At 22.8% G+C, this 21,292-nt stretch overlaps 1 protein-coding gene across 7 annotated transcripts in view; it reads left to right on the forward strand.

Annotated features, from left to right (window-relative positions):
- The window catches only part of LOC114127635 (junctional adhesion molecule A-like), a 284,156-nt gene that overhangs the window by 117,118 nt on the left and 145,746 nt on the right, over positions 1-21,292 (forward strand). For 5 of the 7 annotated variants that reach the window (XM_050201995.1, XM_027991934.2, XM_027991958.2 and 2 more), the window contains one exon: positions 12,051-12,074. The exons of the other annotated variants lie outside the window; for them this stretch is intronic. The gene's annotated coding sequence lies outside the window, so the exon portion shown is untranslated. The remainder of the gene's footprint in view (positions 1-12,050; positions 12,075-21,292) is intronic. 7 annotated transcript variants of the gene reach the window in all.

Raw genomic sequence — 21,292 nt, forward strand, 5'->3', positions numbered from 1 at the left:
AAATATAGCTAAAATCACAATTTGACGCAAATCTCCACATTTTAACAATCCATCATTCTATGTGCCAAAAATATGTTCAAAATACTTTTCCATTAAATTCGTGAATACAAAAATAATCAGAAAAACCATTGATCCACAGGAAACCTACGTAATCAGAACTCGTACTCTAATAAAGAATCTCTGACGATTTCCTTACCATGCCATGTTATATCTTATTTCAAGTCAACAGTCCCAAAACCCAAAAGTTGCCATAAGAAATTTTTATTACAATCATAAATTAACTATTAAATATAAAAAAGCATATAAAACACATCATGGCGGTATGATATTATCTACATAATGTAAAAAAAAAAAATGTTTTCTAATAAAAATGCCATCACAACTCATAATTGATTAAAACGTTTTTATTAAATCGAAACTTTTAGGTTAAAAAAACTGAACCACATCGTCAATTAGGAACATCAAATATGGACTAATTCAATTGTATTGTTTGTCAATGTGTCTCTTTATAGTTTATGTCAACGAGATGACACTTCACAGAATCAAAAATTGCTCTATTTGCTGACGATTCTCTATTTTATGCCTCTCGAGTAACTTTAATAATAAAGCTATGAAGAAACTTCAACTATACATTGACTTCACGGAACCATGGTTCCATGTTCGAAAACAACTGTACACTTATCAAAAACGTCACTTATTCTGTTCTTAAAATATAGCTTTATATAATCGGACTACACAAAATCAAAATAAATAACATCTGAACTAATTATTAATAATATTATGTATATTATATTTTTCTTCTATTCTTATACGTTAATATTTAAATCACAACTGATTATTATTATAATCTAGCATGTCATATTTAATTAGTCTTAATTGAAGCATAATTCATTATAACAATATATATTTTGTTAATGTACATTTTAAATATCTTCAAAATAATTTAAACAAAACTAACTAATATTAGAAATTTCATATAACCACATAATCATCAACAATTAAACCATCAGAAAATCATTATAATATATTTGTTATTTTACTCACTCTAAAAAAAAAAAAAATAATAATGATAATAGTATATAAATTTCATGTTTTCAAAATAATAAAAATATTATCCAATAATCATCTTTTAATGTCAATATTCTAATCATATCGTTATAAAAGTTCAACCATTGAGATTTATAAACCATGCCCACACTTATTTCAAACTTGAAATTTTTAGGTCTGACTTGGAATAAAATTAAAATTAAAACAAATATCTTATACTTTTATTCATCTTTGACCTAACAAAATCTACTTATTTAAATATGAAATAATGATATTAAGAAAGCAACTATTAAGATACAGCTGATAAGCATACGGTAGATTCAAAATGCCCCGTATCTCTGTCAGCAATGTAACTAGACAAATGATAATTTTCGAAGTGATCTCGTGAACACCGTTGGTTAATCAGACTACCAGAAAATCAACTGTTATTCAAAAACGTAATTCAGACCTCTCGTAAACTGTACAGACAGACGATTCACAGCAGTAATTGCATCGGACATTTAAGTAACAAACTAACGTACCGACCCAACACTCATCAAATCATGCTACTACACCTTTTATAATGTTATTACAATTTATTACCTATTTGATATATTATGTATATTAATATATTTTCGAAAAAAAAATAATAATAAAATAAAATTAATGGTATTGTTTATCAAACACAGAAGAAAATAGCTAATGATAAATCTGCAATATCGTATAGTCAAAAAAATAAAAATTTATAAAAAAAAAAATGAAAACAACATAGATGTCAATAATTTATACATTTAAAATTATATATTATTATCATATACTACTGAGAAATTTTTTAAAAAATAGCAGGTATATGCATATTTTAATAGTTTTTAGTATACTAACTCTAAAACCATAATTACAGGTAGCTCTTATTATGAATGCTAATATTTTTGTTGAATAACTTTATTTTACCTTTTTAATGATTAATATTAGTTGATAAACTTTAAACAAACTTTATAGTTTGCTTTTAACTCAAACGATTTTAAAACATGATACGATTAGGTGCATTAGTTTTAATATGAATTTTATAAAATAAAATTCATCAATTTATGTTTTTATTTTCATTATACTATATTATTTTTTGTAAAATTAACATTAAGATATTTATTTATAATTATACTTTATATGTTATATTAAAAATCTATAGATATTTTGAAAAACTTATTTTTTCCACCCTTAATTTAGCAGTTTGTATTCTACTTTGTCATTATTATTAAATATAATAAACATTGAATATACCTTAAGTTAATAAACACTTATTTATACTTACTTTTTTTATGACCAATACGCCGATATTGTTTTTCTATTTACATTAGTATCTATTTATGGTTAAAGATGTAAAAAAAAAAACAAATTAAATGTTGATTGATATAATTTTTGTACATATTTAGACTCATGTTATTTACTTGCATTTCAGCTAACCACAAAACAATCATAACATATGATGTATATTATCTTAATTCTATATAATGCATTCATATTACACATTTTAATGTTTTTTTTTTCAAATTTGAAAAACAACATGCAATCTAAATGATTGATGCATCAAAATTAAATGTAGTATTTTTTTTAGGCTTTACGAGCGATTTAAACCTATTTTTGCCACTAAAACTACTTCCTTCTACCGTTCTCTATCTTATGCTTATCTACTCCAATTTCTTCTAATAATTCTTTGACGTTGTCCTTCCATCTTTTCTGTGATTTTCCTCTTGGTCTCTTATCCCTAATATTATAAATTTATTTCTTTATATAATTATTATTTCCATAGCTATATTTTATATACCTTAGGAGAGCATATATTTTTTTAAAGTACGAATATTACTTTGTTATGTGAACGCAATAACTCATACTGTATAATCGAGATAATTTAATGAAGAACTAGTGTTAGTTTACATACTGTACTCTATAGTATAATTTGTATGGGAGTGAACACCGAACAATAGGCAGATTTATTAATACCAAGTACTGGAGTACAGGTTTTACATAGGATATATTATGAATGTTGAGACATTTGGACAGATAACATCATCACATAACTAATGAGAACAATATTTGCCTGAAATTAAATTTTCCGCTAAGCAAAATGAATAATTACAACTAAAATTCGAGAATGCTAATAATAACAATAATCATAATAATAAAAACCATAATTTATGAAACGTATCGTAGTAGCATTTAAATACAATAGTGTATATTGATTCGACAAACAAATATAACATCGAATTTATTTAATAACTTTTATTTATTATACTTTTTTAATTAAAAATAATATTAGATTAGAAAAATAATAAACTGTAAACTTTCTTAAATTATTTGTTAAGTATATGTTTATGTATAAACACTAAATCATGAACTAAATTAAATGTTTTTTTTAAATATTCTTAAATTTCAAAGAATCAATGAAAGAATTTGTTTGCAAAACTATAAACGTAAAATCTATAAATATAAACTAAGGTTATATTTATGTATATTTCATAATATAGATTTTTATTTTCAACTTTTATATAAAATAGATACTTTATCTATTTTTTAAATCGTAAACAAAACAAAGGTTCTAATTTAAATAAATAAAAATTGATACCTTATTCATGTTCCTTTCTATAAGGATTACTTGTACCCATAAAATGTCCGTTGGGTCTTTTTTTATTGTCAGATATAAAATTGACTGTTTGAAAATTATAGAGAAAATTTATATTGTAAGTAACGTGTACCTGTATGAACCTTTTTTGATTTATACTCCAACGTTATACGCGTGTTTTTTAAATTAGATTCATACACCGAACTTAAAATTGTATAACGTCTTAAGGTATGAATGCTCAATGAAGTGTTATGATAAATGTTTGAAAATGGAAAATACTTTATAGGTACAAAGTCAAAAATATTTAATTGAATTATAATTTTATTTTGCATACATACTCTGAAAGTATCAATGGTTATATGAATATATATATGTATATAATATATATATCTGTGTAATAATTGTTTGTCTTATGTAATAAAAGTATTAAAAATATATTTTATTTCAATATAATATCAATATTATGAGAGATATAAAATTTTTGAAAGTAAAGTATTTTGTTAAATTGCATAAAAGTTGAAAAAATAGAGTGATTATAAAAATACAAATAAAATAAATTCGTGCTTTGATAAAATTGAATTAATTTTGAAATATATTTTATAAAATTAAAAAAAAGAGTATGTAAATGAGAAATATGGTATAGATTATTGATTCGATAAATTATAATATTATAGTTGCCATTATAAGAATGTAAACGATGCTGGACCTACTTTGGATTGTTAAACGATAACAATTTTGTACATTGTCTACTTATGTATCAGCGTTTCATATTATAATAAATAACCTATCGCTATCCATACTTACCAGTGTTACGAAGAATTTTTCATTTCTAGGTGTATTGTAGTACGATACCTATAATTGTATAATAGATTCGGTTACTATTATGCTCATGTATGTAGAAAATATACAGTGGATTAATTTGTTTTAATGGTTGTAACAAAAACATACCTCCTGCTTTGGAAGAAAAAAAAATATTTGTTGTAGTTTTTATTTTTTTTAAATTACTGTATTTAACATTAGTGGTTGTATAACCTCCAACACACGATAATTGTCTTAAACGATGGCACTTACCGCGGTACAATTACTATATATTTATCTCGTTACCGTGGTAACGTTGTAATAAAAATCAATGGATATAATATAAGACCTCCGGCACCAAAAATCGACCATAAAAGTGAACCACATTTTTTTGTATTTCGTTTTTATTTTCCGTTTTTTTGTCCATCCCGTCCCTAGAAAATCGAGTGTTTTACCCATATCAAGCTGAATACAATCGAACATTACATTATTATGCATACAAGCGTACAATTTTTTCATATATTCTCGTTTATTGCCTGCAAGACTTGTGTTCGGTTTTTAAAGTACGTGCAGCCAATTATCAAAATAGGTTGTTTCCAAAAGCCATACCCAGGGAAAGTCTTACGGTGTACTATTAAAAAAAATATTTAAATTTTATTATTAATAAGTAATAACTTATTATTTATAATATCACATATTATTTATGTTTTTTATATTTGTATATATTATATAAAATTTAGCATAAGTTTTACCCATTTTATTTTATTTACTTTATGACAATTCTAATCTAATTTAAAATTAGAACCACGTTAAAAATAAAAAATAATATATGTTTTATTGAATTTTTAATTTTTTTCATATTATTCCTAATAAGATAAATTTATTATGATTTAGGGATTTTTATGTTGAATTAAAATCAAGTACTTTTGGGTACCACACTCATCCTCAGTAATAGTATGTACTGTGCATCCCCTATTCTTGTAGACACGTGGTATGCTGATCATTATTACTGACTGTGACTCTTTAAAATAAAATCAGTACAATGAAATTAATTTTTACAAATTATAATATTACTACGTCTATTTGTTTATTGATACCAGCACTGTCGTGGTATAGAACTAATTTATTTACAATACAATATAATGTACTACATACAAAATACTGTAATAACAGATATAGATGGTTGAATAATAAACTATCTATATTCATGATAATAATTTTCGTTCAAAAATGTATCTACTGGTGTCTCTATTACAATTCCAGTTATAAAACTATCTAGTGATAAACCATAATTAAAATGTCAGATTGTTTTTTGTGGGAAGAGGATTTTAATGAATAAATAAAGAATTAAGCTTAATTTAAAATCAAAATAATCTATTTTCTATGGATACTAGTGAAATAAATTTCACACATATATTTACTCGTATTTATTTAAAGTGTATCATCTGTATGGAAAATTATGTTATTATATTTAACGTATTTTCAATGGAAAAAATGTCAATTATGGGTGGATTTAAAAAAATATGCGTTTACATAAATATTACAGTAATAATAATAGTATATGAGCATAAGTATTTTCTTTTTTTTATTTCAAAATCACTGTCAGTCACGCGAATTTTGTTTATCGTGGCAGATGCTGTCGTGATGATCTCCAATATGTTCTCAATCGAATGTTTATTGTTATATATCGTTATTAAAAAACTCATACGAAATAGATATATTCATGTATCCATGTGAGTGTATAATACTCTGTATAGTATATATTTTGGTTTTTTATATTTATAGGAACATTGTTATTGCTTCACTAGTTCACACGTAACGGGTGTGTAGATGCGCCATCTGCGTTAAAAATCTTACTTAAAAAAAAAAAAAAAAATAATTTTCTTTGAAAAATAGTCATGAAGTATTTATTTTAAAGTTTTAAAGTTTAGATCAAATTTTCTTTCTTTCCAATTAAACTACTGAATTGATTTATAAATACCCTATTTCTATGACTCTACATAATATGTGAATTAAATATTAATAGTATTCAAACAAACATCATTCGTCCATCACTATCATGTTGTATTTAAATCATGTGGAATAAATAGTTATATAATATGATTTTATTACATAAGTAAATTCATTTAAAACAAAAAAAATAAGATTTGTGAAATAACGTGTTTGTCACAGAACAAATCTTGCGATAAATCCTTGGCGCATTTTAATGATTCTTTTCAATTAAGAAAATGCTTTTTTTTTTAAAAAAATAAAGTCAAATTTACAGGTCGTTTATTTTTAGTGAAATGCATATTTATTATTTATATTACTATAACACGTAGTTTTGTTTAAATTGAATATATTGTATTGTATTACTGGAATGGTGAAATTATAATAAAAACAACAACAACAACACGTGTATGGTGTTATAACAACATACTCGTCACATAATTATGATGATAATAATAGTGACAATAATATCGATGATTCCAATAAGTAGAGTATAATGATATGTGAGGTTTCGCGACCTTACCTTTATTGTATGCTATGTAATTTTAGGTAAACGCATTGTATTCATGTGTATAATATTATGATTGGTGAAAAACCAACGTTATGGCATTACACGATCCATTTTCAAAACGCAATTGTTTTATATATTACTAACGTAAAATTTGTATTTTTACCATGTCTGCATTGCCTGGATGCAGTTGTTCTGGTTATAAGACCCGAAGTTTATTATTCGTACCTATTTGTTATTTCTTTGTATATTACATTCGCCCCCCCCCCCAATCCCTCTAGACCCATCTTGTTTACTACTAGCATGTTTGTAATGTTTGTTTTTCAGTCAGATATTTTACTTGAAATAACCTGGACATATGGATACACGGACACCCTATAAATCTCCTAGTCGTTGAAGTTTTTCATTTCTGCGGAGAATAGAAACTATCTAAACCCTTGTTGAAACGAATAATGATATACATGCCCTTTGGATGTAAACCACTACACTTCACGTTTATATTTTATGCATAGATACGCATAAAAACATATAATATTTTTGAACTCGAAATTACGACCAAAAAATACTTACACGCAATCTCAAGTTATAATTTACTGTTCTACATTATTATACATTATATGAGGGAATAGACTGCCATCGTGAATACCAAATATCAAGCAATGAAATTTAATATTATTCTTTTAAAACTATGAATATTGTCTGTGTGTCTTAACCAAATAATGTTTATGTACACGATAAAAAAAATAAGAATATTGTATTTAAAATTAAAATTACATATTTTGATAAAATAATCCCATTATCCATTTTATATTAATTTATATTTAAAATTAGTGAAGCCAATTATTGTTAAAATTTTACACTATAATGGTCATACTACGTGTTTAAATAATTATAGCATTAAAATAAACAAACCTGTTGTAATATTGAAACACATTATTGCTTAGATCTATAACATAATACATATTATATACAATATATATTTCATACAATAAAAATACTCAATACAATACTCATCCAATATTCAAACAAATAATATTTATTATATTTATGACTATTTTTTAATGGATATTCTTTTTAAGTATTGAATGCGATGACATTTTATGCAAAAATAATGAGAATATATAAGAACTGGAAATTTATCAATACATCACATAAGTAAAAAGTTTTTTTTCAGATAACATTTTTGTATGTATAAAAAATATTTTCTATTGTCAGTTAACTTTATTAGCATAAAATGTTCATTATTTTTAACACAATAAAATTCTATATCATTTATATAGTTCAGTACAATAAGTAGATCTGCGTATTAATTAAATAATAAAGTTGGAATTTAAAGAACTTTTATTAATTATGTGAATACCTTATAGAAGACCGTATTAGTAGTTAATTAATGAGTCAAATGTTATCGATAAAATACTTATAAAATTTTAATTTAGGTATGCAGTAGTAGTTATTAATTTTAATATTATTAATTTTCTTTTTTTGCTCTAAAAAATATTTAAAATTTTATGTTGTTTAAGATGCTAAGTATGTTTTTTAATCGATATAGATTCAATAAAATTACTAATACAGAATTTACTTAGTACACTAAAAAATAATTATTATAGTTTTGTTTTTACTGTACTTAAGTATAGTCTTATAAAGTATTTAAATATGCTTAACCTATTGTTAATTTAAATTTGCTTGCTTAAGTTAAATATTAAAAAAATGTATATATTATTATATTATAAAACATAAATATTCGTATTGATTATGTTTCAACCAACTATGAGTATCATTAACATTTAATATTTTTTTCTATCCATAGCTATTAAAATGTATAGTAACGAAAAGAATTATATATATTCAACATTTTTCCTACATATTATATGCATGTATTGTAAAGAATGCCCAAAGTAAAATTCAATTTCCATGTATGAAAAATCTGTTTCATAGAAAAATATATGGATATAAAAATTAAATACTTATAAACATTTATGTATTATATTATATATTAAAATTAAAGAAACATTTAAAATATATTGAGCTTTTTCTTAATCTTCAAAATACTATTTACATAATTATAATAAAAAGTAAAATATTATTAAATTAAAATTAAAACTTAGATTAATTTTGTCAAGATAAGTTTGTTCACTAACACAAGAGTAATGTTGAGTACATTCCTGTTTTAATTTATAAACTTTTGACTTGATTTTGTGTATATGTTATACAGGGTAGTTTAATTTTTATGTTTATTTAATATTGTTTGATTATTTTTCATAGATTATAAATACAAATATAATATGATTAACACAAAATATCACTTGATTCAATAGCTTAAAATTTAGTATTAGAATAGGTAAATTGCATTTTTAATCCATAATTATAATCATAATTATATCATAATTTAAATAAAGAAATATTCATTTTATTTTATATGTGAAACTTGTTATACCGTAAATAGTTATTTTTAATAATTTATCTAAATCATAAAAACAAAAATATAGGTACTTTAATTTTCATTATATTTTTAATAACAATAGCTCAATAAATACAAAATATCGATCAACAGGAAATTGAAAAAATATGAATACTATAATATTATTGTTGTCATCGGTCCAAAATTATAATAATATTATAGTTTAAAACATAAATTAATGTTTTAAGGAGTGTTTATGATATTCCGTTTTTGTTATTTAAATGTGTTATTCAATGAATTGATATTTTTGATATCTACGTTCATAATAATATTATTAAATATCACTCACATATACATTACATACTGCAAAAGGGTAGTCATTACATTCTATATATTCATTTTATTTTTTCGTCACGCATGGTTTTTTTCAATTTGTCAATATCATATACATTATTTGAATAAATGTATATTATTTTTAATTTATTGCAATTTAATTAACATTATAGTTACACGTTTAAATGGATAATAGGATAAAAACCTAATTTATTAGTATAAAGAGTAATGACCCTACAAATATTAATAAAAATACTTACATTACTAATAGCTGCTCCAAAGTTTCCCAATTTTAGAACAAAATTCTATTTTTCTATCTGATGTTATTTCTCAAAAAAGTGTATTTTTTCGTTACTGGTTGTGAATTTTTAATTTAATACACACGAAACAACCAATCGTAAATTATATCATCGATAGAGTGAATAAATGTGTTTAAAGTAAATGCGTTGTTTGCCGTATAAACTCATAATCAATAAACTTTTAGCAAAAGTCACGTTACTAAAAGCACAATATAAAAAATAAACAGTTTTCACAAAAAAAAACTACGATAATAATCGCGATTATTGTGCACGTTGATATTGCGCGTTTTCCTTGTTGGAATATTTTTAAAAAAAAAAATAAAACTAGCTGCTCACAGTTCCATGGGGTCAACTACGTCCTTTTGCGTGAGTGGAGTAGTGTGGGGAATAAAACCCGCCTCGCTAGTGAACTACAGTAGTTATGACGTATGAATACGTGATTTAAGGGTTTCACGGTTGGAGTACGGTATATTTTTCGGGCGCACGCGACTTACACTTAGAGTAAAACCAAAACGACCACCCACGAGTACACCCAATGGTCCACGACTTACGGCTTTCGGATCTTTCGTGCACATCATTATTTCCATAACTGTTATTAAAATCACTTGAAATTTTACTAAAAAGTTTAGTTGAATGATTATTTATAATTCCAAGGTCTGAATGGTATATACAAAGCATCTAACTCCTCAATTCTGTGTCTATGTAAAATAATTACATGAGTCGGGATAATTTAACTAATATAAATAAGAATCTATTTATATAAAAATTATATGGGTCAGTCAAAATATTTGTAGTTCCAATATTAGACATAATTAATGTTATACTTAATATAGGAAAAATAATACGTTGTAAATTATTATATTAATTATCCATTTAAACTAAATTACATTACATCAATTTACTTTGATAAACCTTATGAGTGAAATAAATTTAAAAATTATAAAAAGTATCTAGTTAATTAATAGGTATGTCAATTTTATTTGAGAATTCAATATTTTTCTTTTGAAGCTTTTAATAGTACCTACTAGAAAATATAATACACATATTTAATTATGTTAATCCTCGATTTTAATAATTCAAAATGTATTTTCATTATATATTAGATATTATAATGTGCATTTGTTTTAAAATGCCAATATAGATTATATATGATATTTAATATTATCCAAATGTATCATAATGTCTGATTTATAAGTAATGGTTTATCAATATATTTTATTATATCCTAACATTTTTTACCTTGAAATGTGTCACTGAGTATAATTGAAGGTATGTATTAATTTCAACTTCGTCAAGTGCCAAGCTAACTAAGATCGTGATAATATATACGATATATATACGATTATTACATTTTTCCGTAAGTTTGTCCCCAGTTCATATCTTGTCAGAAGATGTTATCAAGTTAATTTATTAAAAATTCAATACACTTCATATTTTATATAAGTGGTTTTATTCATTTGTTTAGTGCTAAACTACCTGTCAATAATGTAAGATAAAAAAGTACAATATAAAAGACAGCTTCAGAAATGTTGAAACAAAAGTATATATTCCATAGCATTCGGAATCCTATAAGATTATGGTTAATAGTCCATACATTTAAATAAGTTATAACATTTAAAAATACTATTGATAATTTTAATACATCAATATGATCATAATATATTAATTTTTATCGGTCATATTGTTGGAAATATATGATACAAAAATAATTATCTTTCGGTCTAAATTTGACTTTTAATGTTAATTTCAAACGTAATAGTATGTTTATAATAATATATGGTATTTTCTGATATTAATCATTAGTAGGACTAGTTTTATTCTTTTTAATAATAACTAATAATATAAATGTATTTAAAACAATTATACACATATGATTTATTAGTTGGGAGTAAAAATTATTTACTAATGATATGAAAAAAAAATTAATAATGTTTCAATGATCTTATAATTAATAAATAGTTAAATGATACAATAACTTAATAACCACGATAGCTAGAATATTAGAAACATTTTTATAATTAATATTTTAATCATTCAGCGTATTTATAAAATTATAATTAATACTGTATTTCTATTTTACAGGTTCAATTTTGTTAAAGATAAAATGTAAGTAATCCAATCTAATTTTTCTTTTTAATTAGATATAATTATGTTAATTTATGTTATCCTAAGATTAGTATTTTTGTTCACCATTTTTATTTAACTAAATTTATTATATGTAAAATAATATATATAAATTATTATTTAATAAAAAAAATAAATTTTTGAAATAAATATCCAAATGTTTTTTAAAAAATATAAACTTTATAATAATAATTATTAGTTTATACAAATAAATTTGAGTCTCTATAACTCAAACATTGACAATTCACATTTTTTCTTGTCCCTAGGATTACCCTTTACACCCAATGCAATATTTTTCGGGATAAGTCAAATGTAAAAATAGTTGAGCATAGATAATTCGAAGTCAGTCATGACAAATATATCTTAAATTGTATCATTATAATAATAAATAACTTTCAAAGAATTATATTACTTTATAATTAATGGGAACCTATAGAATAATTATTTATTAAAAACACAGAAGATTTACTTTTAATAACAAATATGCATTATGGATGTTTGGATATGGTGAATTGAAGGATTCATGCATAGTTATATTATTATACTTGTCAATCAAATAAATTTGATATGAACTAACGTATGTATATATTTCAGTATATTTTTTGTATGATTAACATTATAGCATAGTGGTTAAATTAGGTAATTCACTTGAAGACAATTTAAATAAACATAAATCTAAATATTGTATAATAAGTACCCAAATAGATGTATACTCGTTTTAATTTTAGTCAAAAATGAATTATTAAAAGTCACACATGTTTGCGAATGTGATATAATTAACTAGGTAGTATATTATAAGTACATTTTAACCATTTTAAGTGTATTTAAATATTATTTAGTTCTATAAATCGTTGGAAAATTTCTCAATCACCAATTAAATACAAAGAATTATTTTAAATACATTTAGAATTAATTATTTTTTTTTTTATGTTACGAACATAAATTAAAATATTCCAAATAAATTTTTTTCGCTTGTATATTAATATAATTAAAATTATATCAAGTAAAAATAATAACTATATAGTATTAAAACAAACATGATATTGACTAATAATTAAATCACACAATATTAAAGAAATTCGAGTTAAATTTTAAATTGTTATTTTATTTATTTGTTTTATTTTAATTGAGTTTTAACGTAATGCGATATCATAGCACTAACTTAAATGTTTCCATGAATGTCAAAACTTTTTTAACCAAATCGTCCAAATTATGTTTATCTGTTTTAGCTTTATTTCTAGCCAAAAACAGTAACTGATTAATTTAATAAAATATAATTCACTATTTAGACCACTAAAAATTATTTGTTTTTTATTCAATATAGATTTATATAAAATTAATCATGTTAGCTTATTTACTTTAAACAGCTATTTTTTTCTTCAAAAGCAGCATAAAAAATGTTAATGTATATTCATGTAATCATAAAATATACTTTTGCTATTTGGAGAAAAAATATTGAAAAATGTATTTAAAATTTATATTAAGGTGATAACAATCGTAAACAAAGTTTTATTGATATTTAAAATAATTTATTTTTATTGTAACAATTATTGAAAAAATAAAATATAATATTATCTTATTCTTTTATCATTATCAATAAATTATTGTATATTACTCCACAAGGTTTATTAATTTAGTTAAAATACCTTACGAAAATGTTATTAATAAATATTATTTTGACATTAGTATAATATGGCATATTTAATGATAATAAATAATAATAATAAAATAAACTCAATATTGAAGCCAAAATATATTAAATGTACAAGTAATCTTTACAGAATATTATTTAAAATCACTATTACCTTTTTTGAGGTAAACTTAAAAATAATTTGACGATGGTTGATATTAAAAATAACTAATAAGTCTATGTGATACAAAAATGTTTTTTCTAAACATGTTGTACATGTGGTAAGACACCATATTATATTTTTCAAATTTATTTTGGAATCTCAAATGTATACATTCTCTAAAATTATTTAATTTAGTTTGTTGATAAATAATAACTTATTAATTGTTAGTAAGCACAAAGTATTTTATTTACTTTTTGATATAAGAAACATTTTAAAATGAAGAAATTAAAGAAACTGATGTTTTAGAATTTTATAGTATTATTTGCATACCATCTATTTTAAATAATTAATAAATTATGCTTAGAGTCTGGTCTTTGTTAAGCAGCCATTACAATTTAAATGTTGATAAATTGTTTTCCATGTTAGTCTTATCCATTTCTCAATAGTACTACATATTTTTAAAATATCATCCTTTATTGAAACAGATAACCATTCTATATATTATGTCAACTTTGTATGTATGGATGTATTTGCAATACAATATGACATATTTAAATTTATTTTCAGTGTAAAATTATCGTACAAGCCTCCAAGGTACACCCTATGGACTGTATAGTACATAAATATAAAAACAGAATTTTTTTATATATATCTCATGATTTCTGTTATTGCTGACCTATATTTAACTGCGAAATTATGTTACTTTAATACAGTAAAATTGCAACATTACTATAGGTTTTTATAAAATAAATAAAAAAAAAACATCATTTTATGATTGTGATGTACCACTAACAATTAAAATTAACAGAAATTGTCTAGTATATTTTTGCCATAATAGTGTAATATTATTTTCTTAAAAAACTCGATGTTTTTATAATTTTAAAACTTGACCTTGTCACAATAAAATAATAAAATATGATTGTCATAAAAAAATATCATTAACATGTATTACATTTTCAGTTGTACTTGTATTAAATAGTGCATTAATTAAATGGATGCAATAATTTAATTAATTTTTTGACAATAGTAATTATAATTTTCAAACATTATTTTGATGCTTGTTATATGGTTTTTATCAACATTGAAATATGATAGGTAATATAGTATTTTATATAATAATAATTATTTTTTTTTTTAAATCGATTAAAATAAAATATACATATAATATAATAATAATAAAACTAACAGTATTTACCTTAAAATTGTTGATATTATACAATGAAAATGCTGACAGAGTTAAATATTTTTTTTTTTTTTTTTTGATATTTTTTTCTAAATTTCTAATTTAGAACAAATTTTTAATTTATAATGTTAATAATAAAACTCACTATTCTTAGAACCTATTAAGTTATAGATAATAAAAGTAAGACGATAGCAAATATTTGCAATACTGTTAATTGCGTAACGTATCCTTTAAAACTAAACTAATTATTCAAAACTAATTTAATAAATATTGATATTTTATTATTTTAGTAGTAGATTTCTTCATAAATAATACTATGCGTTAATAAATTAATATGTGAAATTCAATTTTGGAAATTCTACCTGTAATTTATTTGTACCAAATTAAAAAGTGTTTTAACCCTATTTTTATTTTACATTGATTTCAAGTAAGCTTTAGACTTCAAGATTTATATGATATATATTTAGCAAAAGTGTAATCATGTCTTTATTTTATAAATATTTAATAGTATTTCTATTCGATAAGGTTTTCTTGATTGTGTACAATCTACCTTTACCAAAATATTTTACATTAGTGTTAAATTTTGGCTGTTTGTAGATAATATATGAGCTTAAAGTATTTAAACCCAACGATATATTATATTAATAGTATATAATAATTTTGCGTGGTTAGATATTATGACAACAAAGTTATGAATTAACCTGGAACTTTTGAAATTAAGTCAGTTTAGGTGTTAATTTTAAATATTTCATTATAACATTTTTAATTTTTATATTTAGTATGTTCACAAGTGTATTAAAATTATTACTATTTATTCGTAGGTTTTGCATCAATGACTAGATTTATGGCTAGGTTTTTAAATAATTTATAGTGAAAACAAAGAGTTAAAATTGTGTATCAATTAACTTGTCCAAAATTGTAATCATTAAAATAAAAATATAAAAATTTAATTTTTGAATGGTTGAGCAAAATCAATTAGATATTATACTTTACTTAATGCTATTCTATTTAAAACTCAAATTTGAATATAAAATTAAAAATTTATAAAGTATAAATATACTATGTAGATATTTACTAATTATATGTTACAAGTACCTAATTATAAATAACATTAAAAATTTCATACATGTTTTGATCTTTTAAAATGAATTTATGGGTTAAATTCGTGGTCTCAATTGTGATATATCAATTTTATTTATATTTTAACTATTTAATAATTCGTTAATTTAGTTGTTCATATAATAAATTAATATACTCAAATAAATTTGCATATAAATAAAATACAAGCTATAGACAAATTATTTTTTGAAAATATACAATAAGTCATTCCATTTTTATATTTTTATGTGCAAGGAAATAATAAAATAGATACAAAGTTTATTATTAGACGGATTATTTTTAAATTATTTGTAGTATTTTAGTTGAAATTTGAACGATTAGTTATTGTTTAGTTTATCTTTGTGTACTTCTGATTCGTGACTTTGAAACTAAGATTATTTTAAAATTTTAATAAAATATTTTGATTTATTAAAATTTGATATCTGTAAATATTGTCTGAGTAACATAACTAATAAGTACTAGACTAAAAATTACATAATTTAATTTAAAACTATTATTAAGAATTGTATTTGTATAGAGTACAGTTTAATTATTAAGAAACTTCAAATCTTATTTTGTCAGGTAATATTGTTTGAAAAAATCGTGTACTTGACAATATATATATAAAAATATTATGCACTACCATAGTATATATTATATCTCTATCAGTATTAATAAAATAAACGTATCGGATTATATTTTGGACTTTAAGAATCTATACTTAAAACTATAAAAAATCAGAATTGTAATTAAGTTATTTTTACGGATAAAATGGTTTGAACGGGCTTGATTACTGCGGCTTGATGAATCACTCAATATATACATATGCATATACATATATAATATAACAATAGAATACAAATTATTATTAAATTATTGTTAGTAAATGAATCAATAAAAAATATTTGTGAATAATAGGATTATTATTTGAATTTTATATTTTGATTTAATATAATTTGCTTTATGTAATAGATAATATTATTTTGATAGATTTAATCTTAAAGCATAAACTTTATTTGCGTGATTTAAAACGATAAAATATTATATATTGTTAGTTTGAGTATTAGATTCGCTGAATAATTGAATAATATTTGGATAAGTTACAATAAAAAAAAATACTACAATTGAATCCTATGCGTTTCTATCTTTACAAATAGTAATATATCATGACATCAAGTAAAAATTTTTATAGCTCATAAATGTCTAAGCATATAATATTTATATATTTTTAAATATATGTGATTACTGATTGAAATGTTTTATTGGTAGTATTTTCAAATTATTAACAATAATATTACAATATTCAAGTTACTTCAAAATCACCAAGTTAATATTTTTCAATTTAACTAAATAGTATGTAGTTTTGTATAAAATATGTTTTTTTTTTTTTTTATTATTTAAAAATTAAGGCTTCAACAACTATGATTATTAGCCTGACAATGGTTTACATATATATGTAATATTACCAATAACTTTTTATAGAAAAAAAAATAAAAACATATTTACTATAAAATTATGTTATATTTGAATAATTATTATAAATATTAAATTTCAGAGTGTGAAATACTACCGTATTACACTTAGTACTAATACTGAAATAAATGTAATTAGTAATTTTAATATACCTACAATAAAATATACTTTGTAATATTTAGGCTGACAAACAGTCATTGTTTAGAATCATTTTTTGTATGTAATGATTTATCATTCAATTCAAATTTAACACATCCATTACAGTAACTTACTCAATGACGAAGTGCACTCGACACCTACACGTTCTGGTAGTTACTTCCCGTTTTTTTATAATGAAATATTATATGATCTACCATAAATATTTTATATTGATTGTTATAACTTTAATATTAAAAGGTGAAGTATAATATGTGATTGATGTCACGGTTATAACGAAACATAGCAGTGTTATTGTCAAAATTGTTTATTCTTTTGAACAAAAAAATAAAATAATAAATAAATAGAATAAATAAACAAATTTTGTATGATATTAAAAAAGTTTATCACGTTTTTACTAAAATAGTTTGTCATTACTCTTTTGTTCACAATAAAATAATCTATAACTGATGTTATAATAATATATTAAAATAATAATGATGAAATTTGGACTTCTATGGTGTTTCATGCAAAATGGGTTTTAAACAGAATGTCATAGTTTTTGAGTTACATTTTACATTTGTAAATGCTAAAAAGTTTATGATAAAAATTAAAAAACTAGAGATTAATGTAGTGATTGATGTGTCTCTAACTTTCCAAATAATATAGCATGACATCTTTAGATGTGATAACTTTTTATTTTTATTTTTTTTTTAATTTCAGTCATTAATTTTAGTGTTTTATACTCTTAGTTATGATATATTGTTTTACATATTTTTATTTAAATTCAAACATGTAATTTTTGGCTGAACTCAAGTTAAGTGCATTTTATACAGGGAGTAGTTGTGAGGAACACATCCAATTTTTTAAAGTGGAGCAGCAAATTTCAAAAATGTTCGTTACGTAAAACACGTACAAACTGACTTTATTTTGCCACAAACAGAATTAATTCAAAACACTAGCAAAATATTCTAACATAAATCTTGTAAAAATGCAATTTGATTATTTTAAAGAATTAACCAACTACAACACACACTACATAACCGTTTAACAAATTCAAGCATTTATAGTGTCCATTTACTTGTTTTACATGTTTCCTCAATATACGCAAAAAAGCTCATGATCAAAAGTGACTATAAAATATAATATCTAAAACAATATCACTGACAGAACTTAATGAAGTATTATAAATAGCATAAACATAATTGATACGATTAAACGTCTTGTAAAACGAAATTGTATAGAGTTTTCCAATACTCATTTCAAGATTTATGTTTTCGATCAAGGATACTAGAAGTTTAAGCTTTTGTTGTACGAGTTGACAGTCATTAACCGAATTTACTTCTAATGGATAATGACTAGATCATTCTCGAAAAAGAGGAATTGCTTTCACTAAGAATCTTCATTCATTATTAAGGATGTATTGGATTTATATTCAACGATATATTATCAATGTATTACACAAAACATGATTTTGAGCGAAACGATCTGTTAACAAATATCACCAGATATATTTTTTGATATGTTTTTTTTTTTGTTTGTTTGATAACATTTAGAACTATTGAAGTCGTTTTTTTACTTTAACATGTTTTTTATTATTAACTACAAAATAATTTTCTAATTTAACTTTTGCTTAACTTATTAAAATGACTGATAAAATCAATCAAATTCCTTGTAATTTTTTTAGGTATTTTCTATAAAGTTTAAAATTATGTTGTGAATCAACTTGTAAAAATTGGCTTTAAATACACAAAAGAAGATGAATATATTAAAATGACTATAACTTTATTGTATTTTATGTTTCGCAAAATAAGGTAAATGCAATAATAGCATTGAAATATTGTATTTGTTGAATACAACTTTGATTTAGCCAAACAAAAATAATTTATTATTCTATTCAATATATTACATAGGTAACAAAAGTCAAGATTTTATACGTTATTATTTAAAAAAAAAATGTATAATATATTATAACAATTTGGATATTCTAAATTTTGAAATCTGCTGTCGGCGCTTCGAGTAACCGATGAAATACAACCGTCTACTCCGTAATTTACGATTTGAAAACTTACGCCTCCGTCGAAACAATGTTGTTTATTCTTTGTGGCTGCTTGATTTCCTATGGGACGTTGTGCCGAGTTAGTGGCATTTTACCAAATTCCAGATTTACGACTAGTGCACGAAGTAATGTGAGTTGTGGTTGCGCATGAGAGACAGACGAGACAAAAGATCAACAAGTAATGAGATTTTAAATAATGATAATAATGATAACTATAACAATAATGATGATAAACATGTTTTTTTTTCAAATACAATAATTTTTGTTATTCTAGTCTAGTGATAGTTTTGCAGCGTATACACATATAAAAAAAACAACGAGCGATTTTTTGGTGTCTATTTAAGTGCTCTTTTATTTTTTATGATTATTTTTTTTCATCGTGGGAAATTGCATGTGAACAAAATAAATTAATTTCGTTTAATCCCTCAGGAAATGCCTTTCGGTCGCATGTCAACCAATCCCTTTGGATTACAATATTATAAAACAAATAAAAACCCTCAGAACAAGTGCATGTTTGGGGGGTGGGGCTTATATATGTATGGATTCCGAGTATAGTAAATTAATATTTATATGTAAATAAAGTGTAATGACGTCGTATTGCTTGTATTCCTCAAAAAATAAAATATAAAATTATTATATAATTAACTTATTTTTTCTTGATAATAGAGCAAAAATGAACATTTTTAGTATCTGTAAACCTACTTATACATTATTCTAATAGGTATGGTTTTATTATCCGTACCTGACTGAGATTGTTGAGAGTAAATAAAATGTATTATGAGTCATAATTTATGACATAATATACACATTTTAATATGGTAGACGGTGAGTTTCAGAACAAGATGACAGCCGACCAACCAACTGATCATTTGGGTATCCAATAAAAGGCTATTGTGTTGTGCGTCATGCAAGCACTGTTGACGAGTTATTCAGGATCTCTAAAACGTATATAATATTATAATATTGTTTTCATTATATTCATGTACACAAAAATATTATTAAAACGGAAGTATTTTTTACTTATGACACTACTTAGGTATATTGATGATATGCCTTGGACTTGCAATTATTAATTTGGAAATTTTCTTAATTTATTGGCGAAAACAATTGTGAATATCTTAGGTTCTGTACAGGAAGAGTTTTCTTAGTATTCCAATATTATGTTTAATAACGATCAAACAGAAATAATTATGAGATAATTAAATAATTAAGTGCATCAGTAATTTAATCGTGTTTAACAAATAAACGAGTATGTGTTGCATTGCATTTATTGGATAACTGCTGGAACATTTATACGATTCCTAATAATTTCAAAAATATACCAGTTATAATAATAACATATGTGTTGTACTGCAGTTTTATTAAATTTATAGTAGGTACATCAATAACTTAAATAATAATTGTATATTAAGGTAGTTTTGTGTAGTTATAATAATTCCAACATATGCTTAGAATGAAG

Source organism: Aphis gossypii, chromosome 2 (genome assembly GCF_020184175.1).
Source record: "Aphis gossypii isolate Hap1 chromosome 2, ASM2018417v2, whole genome shotgun sequence".
NCBI lineage: Eukaryota > Metazoa > Arthropoda > Insecta > Hemiptera > Aphididae > Aphis > Aphis gossypii.